The sequence below is a fragment of the Pezoporus wallicus genome, unplaced genomic scaffold (genome assembly GCF_028554395.1).
Source record: "Pezoporus wallicus isolate ANWC-B61680 ecotype Strahan unplaced genomic scaffold, APGP_CSIRO_Pwel_v1 contig_13954, whole genome shotgun sequence".
In the NCBI taxonomy this organism is placed as follows: domain Eukaryota; kingdom Metazoa; phylum Chordata; class Aves; order Psittaciformes; family Psittacidae; genus Pezoporus; species Pezoporus wallicus.
Genome location: NW_026638000.1, coordinates 2,557,536 through 2,571,290, shown reverse-complemented (window position 1 = coordinate 2,571,290; position 13,755 = coordinate 2,557,536). Strand labels below are relative to the sequence as shown.

At 43.2% G+C, this 13,755-nt stretch overlaps 1 protein-coding gene across 2 annotated transcripts in view; it reads left to right on the top strand.

Annotated features, from left to right (window-relative positions):
* PTPRE (protein tyrosine phosphatase receptor type E) overlaps positions 1 to 13,755 on the top strand; it is a 93,207-nt gene that overhangs the window by 7,589 nt on the left and 71,863 nt on the right. The gene's annotated exons all lie outside the window — the stretch shown is intronic.

Sequence of the window (13,755 nt, the reverse complement as noted above, 5' to 3'; positions counted from 1 at the left end):
TGCAGGAGTATGCCAGCTGTTGAGGGGCCGGGCAGAGGGGGGAAGCACTGTTTTAGCAGGTTTTTGGCTAGAAATCCATTCACAGCTGTGTATCAGTGTTCAGAGGTGTCTGGTATGTTTGAGGATGTTTTGCCTTCGTACGTGAACTTGCATCTATTTCAAACAGATATTCATTGTAATGGCTTCTTCTAAATATAGTCTCCTTCAAAACATCCAGGCTCTCCTGTTCTCTTATAGCCGAGCATGAAGTGTGCTGTTGTCCTGTGATGCTACACAGCCCCGTATTTATACACCGTTGCTTTGGGCAGATTTTGCCATTGTATCATAGAATCCTGGAATGGTTTTGTCTGGATGGGACCTTAAAGCTGCTCCAGCTCCAACCCCTGCCATGGGCAGGGACCCCTTCCACTAGAGCAGCTTGCTCCAAGCCCCTGTGTCCAGCCTGCCCTTGGACACTGCCAGGGATGGGGCAGCCACAGCTTCTCTGGGCACCCTGTGCCAGTGTCCCAACACCTTTGCAGTGAAGAATTTCTCTCTTATACCTAACCTAAATCTCTCCTCTTTCAGTTTAAAGCCGTTCCCGTTTGTCGTTTCTTAAATGATGTTGTTGTTATGCAAAGACACGTTGAAAAGTTGCTGGATTTCTGCTCATCCATTGAACACATTGCTCAGTGTGCTCTAATATTTCCTAGTGTTGGTGTGTGGCCATTCCTGCAGGAGCATTGCCAGTGCTCCATCCCGCTGCTCTCCACCCTTATTGCATCCGAGTCATTAATATCCTCATCGCTGATTGAATCCACCAGGTCTGGGTTTTATTAAGCTGCTTTGCAAACACATTGCTGAAGCTGTGAGTCACTCCGATGGGTGACAGTTACTTCCCCAAAATACCTTCAGCCTGGAAGCTGTTCTCTCATTTTCACTGTCATGGTAAGCAATAACCGTTGCATGGCAGATAACGGAAACACCGCTTTGTAGCAGCCATAAAGTAAGGGCCTAGCGTGGTTTGTGTGGTTTACAAGTGCATTCAAGGGGCTGTGTTACAGAAAGCAGCATATCCTCAGTTGCTGCTTTTTGTATGTGTGCTTTGTTATAGCCAAGAAATAGAGGGTGAGCACTCAGGGTCCGTAAGACAGCAGAGCAGTGGGATGCGTTAATATTGATACCTGTTAATACAATTTGTGGTAGGGTCACTCCGGAGTCATTCCTTTTGTAAAGTATCTTTATGGAAAATGTTTGTATTTTACATTTAAAAACTTAGAAAAGGAGCAAACCTCTTAAAGACTTGTCCTGCAAAGAATTTGATGCCCTTTTAATTGTACTTTAATGCTTAGGTTCATATGCTCCCTTATGAAGCTCTGGCTGCCCCGTCCCTGGCAGTGTTCAAGGCCAGGCTGGACACAGGGGCTTGGAGCAAGCTGCTCTAGTGGAAGGTGTCCCTGCCCGTGGCAGGGATTGGAGCTGGAGGAGCTTTAAGGTCCCTTCCAACCCAAACCAGTCTGGGATTCTGTGATGAAGTATATGGACAAATTGAAGTTCAGTGGAGAGTAGGTGCTGCATCACAGTTCCTTGCACACAGAGCATCATACTTAAAATCAGAGCGATTTTGTGTTCTTCCCAGTAGTCTTTGTGTTCTTATAGCAAGGAGAATGAAAGATGCTCTGCAGCCCCTCAAAGAAATAGTCTTTATACATAATGTATGGATGTGAACTTGTATTATTTTCCTGTGTTTGGGACCTGGTCCAGCTATCTGGGGCGGTGGAGTTTCTATGTATGAGGTGTGCTGCTGGTAATATACTCCCCAACCTCAAATGTCCCATTTAATTCTGTGGTTTTTTTTTTCCCCCAAGGCTAATTTAATGTATTCATGTGTTTTCCAAGGGAAATTACTTGTGAATGTCACATAATTAAAGTTTCTAGTAACCTAGATACATTGCTGTTTTAGTATTACTGGAAATATGGTATTTGCCAGTTTATAAACTTGGGTATGTGCACTCCCCAGCACTGTACCCCTAAACTAGCAGGCTGGATTACTTAAGCTCTGTCTTCAGTCATAGAATCATAGAATGGTTTGGCTTAGAAGGGACCTTAAAGATCATCTAGTTAGAGACAATTGTCTGTGAGGATAATGCGGACAACCTGTGGGCTTCTTCCCGGCATTGAGGTCACTTCTTATCTCAAGACACTTTTCCTTCCTCTCTGATGAAGGAAGGGAGCATGGGGAGATTAAATGGTTGATTTCCAGCGTTGGGTAATGTTTATTTCATATATCTGGGTCTATATATGTGTAGAGAATGGTTCTTATCACTAAAAGAACAAGAGAAAATTGACTCAAATGTTTTTAATGTGTTATTTCTACTATATGAATGACTGTGATCACCTGATGAAATATTGGTAGGCAGAGTACGTGGACCGTTTGAATGGGAATAAGGCAAGATGTGATTTTTAAGGTTTGATTTGAAGTGCAACTTTAGCCTGTTGATGTTTAGCTCCCAGGGGTGGAGGTGGCAGTGTGGGGAAAGGCAAGATGAAGAGAGCAGATAAACATGAATTCACGTGAGAGCTGTGGTGGTGCCTGGGTTGAGTGGCAAATGGGTAAGCTTATGAAAAACCCATGTAAGAGACAGGATTGGAGAGTGGGCTTTCAGGTTCATGATTCTGCTTATCACCTTCTTGGTATAACCGTGTAGAGGACAGAAGTTGCAGCTGGCAAGGGTGATGGGCTTCAGTAAGAAGAATCTAAATCCAAATCACAGAATCCCAGCATGTTTTGTGTTGGAAGGGACCTTAAAGCTCATCCAGTTCCAACCCTTGCCACACCTTCCACTAGAGCAGCTTGCTCCAAGCACCATCCAACCTGGCCTTGAACACTGCCAGGTATGAGACATCTATAACTTCTTTGGGCAACCTGTTCCAATGTCCCACCACCTTCATGGTAAAGAGTTCTCCCTTATCCTTATGTGCATTAAAGCCTTTGTCATAAAAAGTGGTGTAATAGCAGGACCTGTCCCCTTTTTTTAATGAATTGAATCTGGCTGTGCTGTAGCTTTTGCTTGGGTAGGCACATCTCCTGATTGCCTTTCATCTCAAGGCATTCTACGGCTTTGATGGTAACTATTGGAACTTGCTTCAAAACACAAGAATGAAAGGAAAAAGCTGGAATTTTAAAGAAATCTTGTCTTTTGAGCATTTTTCACCGGAGGTGATACAGCACATCTGTTGATGTCTGGTAGGCTGCTGCTCAACCCTGACTTCAGGAACCACAAACACCCATTGTGTTGGGCACCAGGACTGGCTCTGGAGCTCGCTCGTCACGCAACGCCGAACACTGGAGCTATTCATGGTGCCTGTTTCAAGGGGCTGACAGCAATCTTTATCTCTGCATAGAAACTAGAATTGTCCTCTTGAAAGCAACAGAGGCAACAAAGCCAGAGGGGAAAAATGACTGTGTTCAGCACCGGTTTGTTTCATCCTGTCACCGGCAAGACTGGAGCGTAGGGAAGTCCCCTCTTCCTTGAGCCAAAGGCAGGTGATACCAACTTTTTAGTGTCTGGGGCTTATGGTTGTGTATTAAATACGTTCATCTTTGTCAGAAATAAGGCTTTTTATTTCTTAATTTTATTAGATTAGAAGGGTGTAATGCTTTTCTTAAGGATTTCTTGTAATATTGGTCTTTATTTACTAAAACCAATAATGTATTGATCATATACAGTTCATTAGGGACTGTAGTGACAGGACAAGGGGTAAGGGGTTCAAACTTGAACAGGGGAAGTTTAGATTGGATCTAAGGAGGAAGTTCTTTACTGTGAGGGTGGTGAGGCACTGGAATGGGTTGCCCAGGGAGGTTGTGAATGCTCCATCCCTGGCAGCGTTCAAGGCCAGGTTGGACAGAGCCTTGGGTGCCATGGTTTAGTGTGAGGTGTCCCTGCCTGTGGCAGGGTGGTTGGAACCTGATGATCTTAAGGTCCTTTCCAACCCTAGCTGTTCTGTGATTCTGTGATATATGTATTGATGAATTGTGTCTGTGGAATGTTGTGTTTCAAAATGTTGTGATCTCAGGTTCAGGGAAAGAGGACTTTTTTGTTGAGTTCAGCATCTAAAATCAATGCTTAGAGTGATACATCATACATATATCAGAAAAAGTACTGCGTTTGCTGAGAATTAGTGCCCTGTCACCATTTGCTGCTTAGGGATTTGCAGCACTCGAGCAGTAGCTAATGAGTTTTTAAAGGAATTAAAGAGACCCTGTTAGTTTTCAGGGCCAAAACCAGAATCAAAGCTCAGAAACCGCAGAGACATTTGTGTAATTCCTAACTCTGTGTTTAAGAACTCCCACGGGAACCTCTTAAACCAACAGGTGTGTTCTAAGTTTTTAGATCTTTATTGTTTTCTGGCTTTTTAGGTCTCCCTGGAAACATCTAAACAATTGCATCACATCAGTGCTCTTTGATCTGAGTCTTTAAGGACTGAAACTCTTGTTTAATTGCAACACAAGCTGTTTGGTAAGATATTTGTGAAACACAGTGTCCTTATAATAGCTTCACACCAAGGTCATGGTGAACAGATGATCATAGTCAAGCTATACCAGGATACTAAGTAGTGGCGATAGGTGGTTGCTGTAGTAATAGAGATACTAGGAATGTTAGAGCAGCGATATTGGTGTGTTTCTTTGGTTTGGTTGGGTTTTCTTTTCCAGTTTAATTAAATTATGACCAATGTGAAGTCATTAAGCAAGGATGATGTTTATGGCAACGATTCCCTACTGGTGTTGGGCCTCAAAATAGGAAATTTCTCTGTACCGAATCCCTGTAGCCTGTGATGCTTTGGGACTGCTTGTCAGCAGTCCATTTTCTTGTGTTTTTCCCCAAGGCATGCAAGCAGGATTGAATGCATTCACACTGTCGTGTCTTTCTGTAGGAAGAATGGGCAAACAAGGCATTGCCTGTTTATAAAGTTTCTGGAATGCTGGAATCATTTGTGTGCTTTGTTTCCAAGCAAACAAAGTCAGGACAATGGGGAAAGGATATTGTGATTGGGCCTCTGGGACTCTACTACTGCATTTGAGTTTGAAATAGCCTTTAATATTTCTGACCTGATATCCTGAGCAATAGAAGAAAATTCCAAGTGGGTAGCAAGCCTCCCTTGTTGTGGGAATGTCTCTGCTTCCCCTCGTTTTGGTGTTTCTTAAGATGCAGGTCGTTTTCTTAGTGGCAGAACAGTGTAGCTGTGCACCTAAAATTGATTGTCAGCACAGATCAAACCAGCAAATTAGGTGTCGGTGACTGCCAGAAGGTAAAGCAGAAAGTAGAAAAGGGAAATAAACTATGCAAGTAAATAGCACAGCAAGAGGGAGACCTCAGAGCAGCTTCCAGTATCTGAAGGGGGCCTGCAGGGAAGCTGGAGAGGGGCTCTTCATCAGGAACTGTAGTGACAGGACAAGGGGTAACAGGTTAAAACTGAAACAGGGGAAGTTTAGATAAAACATTAGAAAGAATTTCCTTGTAATGTCTAATCTGGGTACTGAGGCGCTGGCACAGGGTGCCCAGAGAAGCTGTGGCTGCCCCATCCCTGGCAGTGTTCAAGGCCAGGTTGGACACAGGGGCTTGGAGCAAGCTGCTCTAGTGGAAGGTGTCCCTGCCCGTGGCAGGGGTTGGAACTGGAGGAGTTTTAAGGTCCTTTGCAGCCCAACCTATTCCAGGATCCTAAGTCTTTAATAAACAGTTTTGGATCTTCCATATCTGAATGAACGAGGAACTTTTGTAGTGTTGGATCCGAGAGCAGACTAAAATTATGTCCTATGTCATGGCCTTGTGGTCCGAAGACCTGAATCCAAACTGGTTCTCCTTCCACCCTTGAATAATATTAGCAGGCATTATTCCATAGATGTCTGCTACAACTTCATTTTAAACGTTCTTTCCTGTTACCTGAATGCACTGGGGCAGGCAACAATCCCTCCCTCCAGCCTGAAGGAAAGCACTTTGACAGCACTTCAACACAACACTCAGTTTGATGCTGTCTGGGTTTAATTTAGCAGATCTGGGGCGTTTTCTGGGGTTATTTTTACAAGAGAAGGAACAACTTCCTTGCTGGGAGTGCTGAGCTGTTGTTACTGCATGTGGGTGGGCTGTGTCTGGGCAATGTTACACTTCATTTCAGCTCTTCTCTTTGGGGACACCTTCTCTCCATTGATGTCTTCAATAACGTGTTTACTGTTAGCACTTAGAAAATCTGCTGCTTTTCATTTTCCTTTTGCAGTGTTTCTGCATAACTAATGGAACAAATTCATTGCATGTTCTGGCTGAGTTAACCGCAGTTGCTGTAACCCACAAGGACCAGCCAGGAACCAGCTTGGTCTGTGCAGACTCTATTTCAGCAGCACTTCTGCTTCAGTAGCCTTGAAACAAGAAGTTTGCTGATGTTGTGAGATAATACATAGTTTGTGAACAAACGGAGTTTATCATTGCATGGTATTGAGAGACTAATAGGGATAGATACCTGGGCTAATGTTGTGGCCTTCTGTGCTCTTCCTTTTGAGCCTTAGGCTGTGTAATTGTAGAATCATAGACTTATAGAATAGTTAGGGTTGGAAAGGACCTTAAGATCATCAGGTTCCAGCCCCCCTGCCATGGGCAGGGACACCTCACACTAAACCATATCACCCAAGGCTCTGTCCAACCTGGCCTTGAACACTGCCAGGGATGGAGCATTCACAACCTCCCTGGACAACCCATTCCAGTGCCTCACCACCCTCACAGTAAAGAATTTCCTCCTTAGATCCAATCTAAACTTCCCCTGTTTAAGGTTTAACCCATCACCCCTTGTCCTGTCACTACAGTCCCTAATTTTTGAGAGTATCTCCAGAACCAGCCTGGTGATGATGGTTTTGATTGAGATGTAGTGGTAATAAAAAGGTACTTCTGCCCTTCGTGTCTGTTAGGGGAACAAGGAGAGTTGTCAGATAGGAAATGGCCATTAAAAGAGGAGGTAAGAGTTGCTGTCAAAATGATTTTACGTTTTGATGTACACAACTTGCCACGTGTCTGACGAAATCTCATTGGCAAATGTAAGTTTTGGAGAAGAGGAGCTACAGAAAGGTGCTGCTCCTTATAGTAAATGCAGGAGGAATGAAGAGAGAGAATTCCTTCCTTCAGTGCACAGATGTATTTGCTGCCATCAGTAACAGTGACTCTGACATCCTGTGTATTGTCTCAAAAAGATTAAGAAAGTATCTGTCATAATTAGAGGAGTTGATGGCAACTTGGCAATAGCCCTCACCTTCCACTGTTCGTGCCATCATTTAACTGCTGAAGACCCTGGGCTGAGGTGGTGGTGTTCTCTTTGGTTTTCCTCCATGCTGTGGTTTAGCTAGTGAGAAGCTGCTAAACTGGTCCTAGCTCCTGAGGGCCCTCAGGTTTAGATTGAAGGATGAGAACAGAGGTGTTGTGTCCCCCTGAAACAGATCTCTGGGAACTGTGGTTGTTGTAGGGATACTTTAACCTCCGCAGAGAGATGTAAAACTGGGCATAACTTTCATCTGTATAAGAAGTATAAGAAACTGAGGCAGCACAAGAGCCCATGGGGAGTCAAGTGTACGTCTTGACTTTAAAACCCTCTCACATGTGGACTTCAGTTCAGAAAAAACCCATGCATAATGTCTGCATGGAAAGCTATGGGCCTCTGGAAGTGGCAGGAGTCACTGTAGTTGTCATCCTCATCCTGGAGCAGCTCTTGGATATCTCTGACAATATATTGGTGTTCATTATGTGTTTCAGTTTAGAGTTGCAGAACTGCTTCCTCACTGTATTCTTGCAACAGATTCCTTATGAAATCTCATGTTTCTGAAAGGAGATTTATCTGTTTTCGTTTCCCACCAGTGGTTTTTGTTTTGCATCTGGGTTTAAGTTGTTTACTCAGTCTCCGAGCATGAACGTCTGACATGCTCCTGGAGCCAGTGGTAATGATGACTAAAGGAAGAATGAAGTTCACCGTTTCTTTTCAATAATTGCACAGAATAATAGCTGAAATAAGCAGAAGCTCACACAAGGTTGAGTTTTCATCTCCTGCATTAAGCAGATAGTGGGAGATACCAGAAGGTCTTTGGATAGCAGCATCCATGCAAAAAGGTCAAGTGTGTGTAGGACAAATCCATTATATTCAAATGAAGGAAACTTTGTATAAATGCAAACATGAAATCCTCTCTGAGGGCAGAAGCTTTTATTTATCCCCTCAGTGTTACAGAAAACAGGCTTGGAACCAGCCTCTGCTCTTTAAAGCATCACTGTGAGTCTCTGGAGGATGCTGTTTGTCTTTCAGGCCTGTTTATGTTCTCTTTGCCCACAGGGAGCTATGTGAAGGGGATTTTTAGACAGGAGAAGTTACAAACTAAACAGAGGAGGAAGCCTGAACTAAATGAACTAGCAGTGTTCTTGTTTAGCTCATTTGAATGAAGGCTGATGATGTCGTTATGTGAATGGCTTCTTCCAGCAAAGAATCCGGTAATAGTTTTCTGCCTGTCCTCAGTTACTAATTCAGGCCCCTGAGCTGCCACTCAATGAGCATGTGTAATGTTATTTGCAGGCTGTAAATCAGATAAGGAAGACGCTTCCTTCTGCAGGGCTCATTCTTTTGTATTTTTTAATTTATTTATATATTTTAACCCAAATATCTCCTTGGGCTGGCTTACAGCAAACAGTTAACCCATCGTCAGTGGTGGCATGGTGCAAAGCGGTTGAGGTGGTCCTCAGCTATGGAGCGTGAGGAGTACAGAAGAAAAGGAAAATAAAAAGGAGCCTCTAATCTTGGATGTTGTTTTTCTTGCTGTTTTCTATTTATGCAAGAGCTGCACTCTTGCTTTCTGATGCTGTGAGCTGGGCTTCCTTTCAGTGTTACGTTGGAAAGAAGATCCCTATGCATATATTGTTGGAGGGAGTCCAGAGGAGGCCAAGGAGATGCTGCGAGGGCTGGAGCAGCTCTGCTCTGGAGCCAGGCTGAGAGAGCTGGGCTGGGTCAGCCTGGAGAAGAGAAGGCTCCTGAAGGGGAGACCTGAGAGCAGCTCCAGTGCCTGAAGGGGCTCCAGGAAAGCTGGAGAGGGGCTTGAGACAAGGGATGTAGGGACAGGCCAAGGGGAATGGCTTGAACCTGCCAGAGGGGAGACTGAGATGAGCTCTTAGGCAGAAGCTCTTCCCTGTGAGGGTGCTGAGGCGCTGGCACAGGGTGCCCAGAGAAGCTGTGGCTGCCCCATCCCTGGCAGTGTTCAAGGCCAGGTTGGACACAGGGGCTTGGAGCAAGCTGCTCTAGTGGAAGGTGTTCCTGCCCGTGGCAGGGGTTGGAGCTTTAAGGTCCCTTCCAGCACAAACCAGTCTGGGATTCTATATGATGATTTAGATGGCTGCATTGCAGCTGGTAGTAGCTTCTTAAAGACGTCCCATGAAGAGAAAAGTAAAGAAGTTGGACAGGAAAAGTAATAACCTGGCATGAAACTTGATGGGGAGAACCGTGTTTCTGTAAAGGCTGTGAAGGAGCTGCCCATTCCTTGGGCAGTGTCAGTAGGTGCCATAGCAGTGCTGCCCTTAGGGTAGAGGTAGTCGGTGTTGACCAATAACCCAAGATTCCAACTTCAGTTTCTTGCTTTCCCTGTTTGAGAGCACAGTCTTGCACCTGTGAGCTTGTCATCTTTGTGCTTTGTGTGCCACGATCACCCAGGTCTCAGTAATCCTTTGAGAAGGAGCCTCTTGTCAAACCCCATGGTTGCTTACGGATGTTGCAAAACAAGGTTGTTCTCAAGATGTATATTGCCACATATTGATGCGGAGCTTAGTCATTAAGTTCTTCGTATGGTAATTTGTTAAATAGCTGTTTAAAACTCTTCACTAACAAATGTATCTTGGGTATTTAGAAACTCTACAATAACAAACACATCTGGGCTATTTAAATAGGGAAAGAATCTCCCATGTCCTCCCTGCAGAACTCCTGTTATCTTCAGAATTACAATTTCTCCACCGACACAGAGGGTGAATCCAGAGCTCCTATAGCACAACCCTAACGTGTTTGCTGCAAACACACATCCCTTGTTAACTTGTATTTACATAAAACATGCTGACACCACTTTGGGGAGATGGAGTCGGATGCTTTCTCAGCTGTAGAAATTTGCACACGAGATGGAAGATGTTTTGATTAAAAAAAAAAAGAAAGGGGGGTAGCTGGATATTGCTTTCCACTTATTCCCAAGTGTCAGAATCAAAGCAGCATTTCTCCAGGCGTTTTGCCCATTTTCTTCTTTTTTTGTTCCTCTTGTTGTTTGGATTTTTTTCCCTCAAGGTTGGGATTTGTTGCTTTTTTTCCTCTTAATGGAGGAATTCAATATCTTAATGGGATAAATGCATGTAAAAATGCCTTGTTGACAGAAATGAGCATAATATTACTGGGTTTAGGTTCCTGTTTATTTTTAGTAGTGTTTGTAATTTATTCTTTTATTTATAGGCATAGAATCATAGAACAGTTTGAGTTGGAAAGGACCTTGAGATCCTTTACTTCCAAGCCCTAATAGGCAATGGTGAATTGGGGACACCCAGTGGGAGACCTGTGAGACTTCACCAGTAACGTCTTCCTGCTGTAATAACAGTATCTAGGTGTTCCTGCTCCGGCAGGGGGATTGGACTAGATGATCTTTCGAGGTCCCTTCCAATCTCTAGCATACTGTGATACTGTGATAATGAAAGAGGTTGCAGCAATAATGTCTGTTTTACTTCTACACATTCTTCTGCCTTGCAAGTGTTCTGTTACGGAGCCATTTCTGTGCTAACATTTTAGTCTGTGGTTGCTTAGTGTATTTTTAAGCTCTATTTCAAAAGCCTTCAGTGGAGGAGGAGAGCTCTGGCTTCCCTCATCCATGTTAAAATAGCTTCTTAAGAGCATAAGATAGAATCTTCTCTTTTTTTCGCTGACGTGAGAAGCAACATTCCCTTTCTCATTCCTTTGTTTTTATTTGCTCCACGTGGATGCTCGTGCTTCTGGCCACTCAGAAACTGGAGTAAAATCTGGTTTTAGAAACTAGAGCAGAATCTGCATACTAAACCTGATCTCGTGCAGATTTGGAGCCTCCTTTGGGGGGATGTGAAGGAAGGAAGCTGGAATTAGGGAGGGTTAGAACCCATGTAACTTCAAGGATGTGTATTCTAAAAAGCCTCCATGGATTTGCTGCTGCCTGGATTAGAAGACCCTTTAATTTGCTTTTAATTAAAATGATTTTCATTTATTCTGTGCCTTCTTCAAAGGTCCCAAGGCACAAACTTGTGATTATATATATACGAAATGCAAAATCCATATGCATGTGATGCTGAGCTTCTGCATTGAAGTTAAGGATGAAAAAGAGTTTTAGCCTCCTTTTTTTCTATCAGTATATTTAGAACTACAATTCCCCTTTATGGAATTTAAAGCACTGTGGTTGTACATATTTGATTTCAATGAGATTGCAATCCAAAGTGTAAACATTGACCTTCCATAAATACCTTACGTGAATATTAAATAGCCAAGGCTTTATTTTTGTGAGTACTTTAAGTTGTAGGAAAAACATGTAAATACCTTGATTTCTTGTAGAAAAAAAAACGCACCTACTGCAGAAAAATGCAAACCAAAATGCTACCAAAATGATGCATTAAAATGGAAACTTGTTCCATAGCTCATAAGTATAGTTGGGTTATGTTGATCTTCTTTTAAATATTTGATCTTAACGCAACATAGGTATTTATAAAGAAAAACCTTTCCTAAAAATTACTGTGCTGCACTGAATCTTTCTTGTGCATTCCACGATAACTACTAAAGAACGAAAGAAAGAGGGTCATCAGCTGGGAAACAGCCGTATTTTATATGACTTCTGTGATTTCTTTCTTTTGGGGTATTTGCTGTGGAGCTAAACCTGGTGATCAGCATGGAAACCTGGAGAAGTCCAAGGAGTAGTATAGATAATGGAGTCTCTGGGATGAATTTGATGCTAAGGTGATGGCGATGGAGCTAGTGGTGGGAGAGCGGAGCAGCAGAAGGGGAGACTGAAAGGAGCACTTTATTTTTCCAGACTGGAAGAATTGCTTTAATGTTGCTTTTTGTTTTGGAAGAAGCATCAAGTGCAGTGGCAGAGATGCTAAGAGTTGAAGTTTTCTTATGCTCATGAATTTAGATAGCTCTGAATTAACATTAGAACATTTTTGTAACCTCCCAAGGTCTGCTGGAGGCACGAGTTCTCTGTGTACTTGTGCACAATGTGGGCAGTTGTATATATTCAGTAATGGTACCATGAGTTTTTAATGTGCAGTAATTAAAGTGGGAAAACAGAACTTTAAAGGCCTTAAAAAACAATTTAGACATTTATTTCACAATAAAATTGTGTCTTCTTCCATCAAAGAAGAAAGCCTGAAACTTCTGCTTGTTTATAGAGAGCAAGGAGCATCACTGCTTGAGCTGGGGTAGGCAAAATGCCATTTTTGACATTACACTGTTGTTTGAGGGTATTACACCAGAATTGTGAGCAGCATATTTTCTTATAATGCTGGTTTTGTTTTCTGAATGAATGCAGCAGTGTTGGCTTCTGCGGAGGAGTTGTTCATGAGGAGTTCTTGCTTGGCATCGGGGAGGAGGGTAGATGGCTGTGCTTAGCAGTTTGACTGGCGTTTTGGGGGGTTAACTTTTGAAAGGCTGGGATCTTTGTGTGAATATCTAATGTACAATTTAAACCAAAGCCCTGATGTAATTGTCTACAGCAGCCTGTTGGCAGTCACCTGCTGAAGGTGTCCAGGTAGGGTGCAATTGGTGCTGGAGGACACTGCGATTGAGTAGCAAGAACTGAGCGATCCCAGTGAAGGGATAACTTTGACTTGCAGGATTTTCCTCCCTAACACTTGAATGATTCCATTTGAGGCTTACGGGTTTTTTTTCATCTGTTTCTGTTCCACCGTTATGTCCCAAATCTGTTCCCCATCTCTTCCACTACAGTCATACAATCCTGGACTAGTAGTATGGATTGGAAGGAACCTTTATAGGTCATCTAGTTCAACTCCCTGGGTCATGTAGTCAAAACCATAAAGTCTAGGTATTAATTTCTGGCATAACTGGTCAATAAAGGTGACTGACCATGTGAAGGGGCTGGTATTTGGGGAAGCATTAGTGGAACACTTTGTAAGGCAAAGTGTCTCCTAAGGGCAGTTTCCTCCTTCTCCCTGCTATGTTGTCTTCTGTCCTCTGTGGTTTATGGTGGGAGCAGATTTGTGGGTGAGTCTTTCTTCAGACCTGCAGTGGCTTGTTTCCAATGGCAAGTTGCTTCCAAACTTTGGCCCAAGAATCCATGGATTTCTGTTTTCTGGAAACACATCTGGCAGTAGGAGAACCGTATTTTAAGTGCAAATGATGGTTGAAGAGTAAAGCTGAAAAGACCCTTTCGTTTCTTTCTTCTTGTTTTCAGTTGGCTCTTACCTTGAGTAAGATGCTTGAATTGGAAAGATGGTTATAACCATCTTGTGAAATCACTGTGTTCTGTTGCTATGTAAATAGGTTATAATAAATGCCTGCTTTGAGGTTGTGTTCATCTGAGACCAAGGAAATGCTGCTGCAGGGTGCTTTCTTCTAAAATTTAGGCTGTTCGGATGAAGGACTGGGTGGCAGCTATCCACATACAGCTTTATTAAGGACTGGTTTATGCATTTGTGGTGAGAACCATAGCGGTTGTGTGTTTTAAATGACTTTGCAAGCCATCTGTATTGCATCTACTGT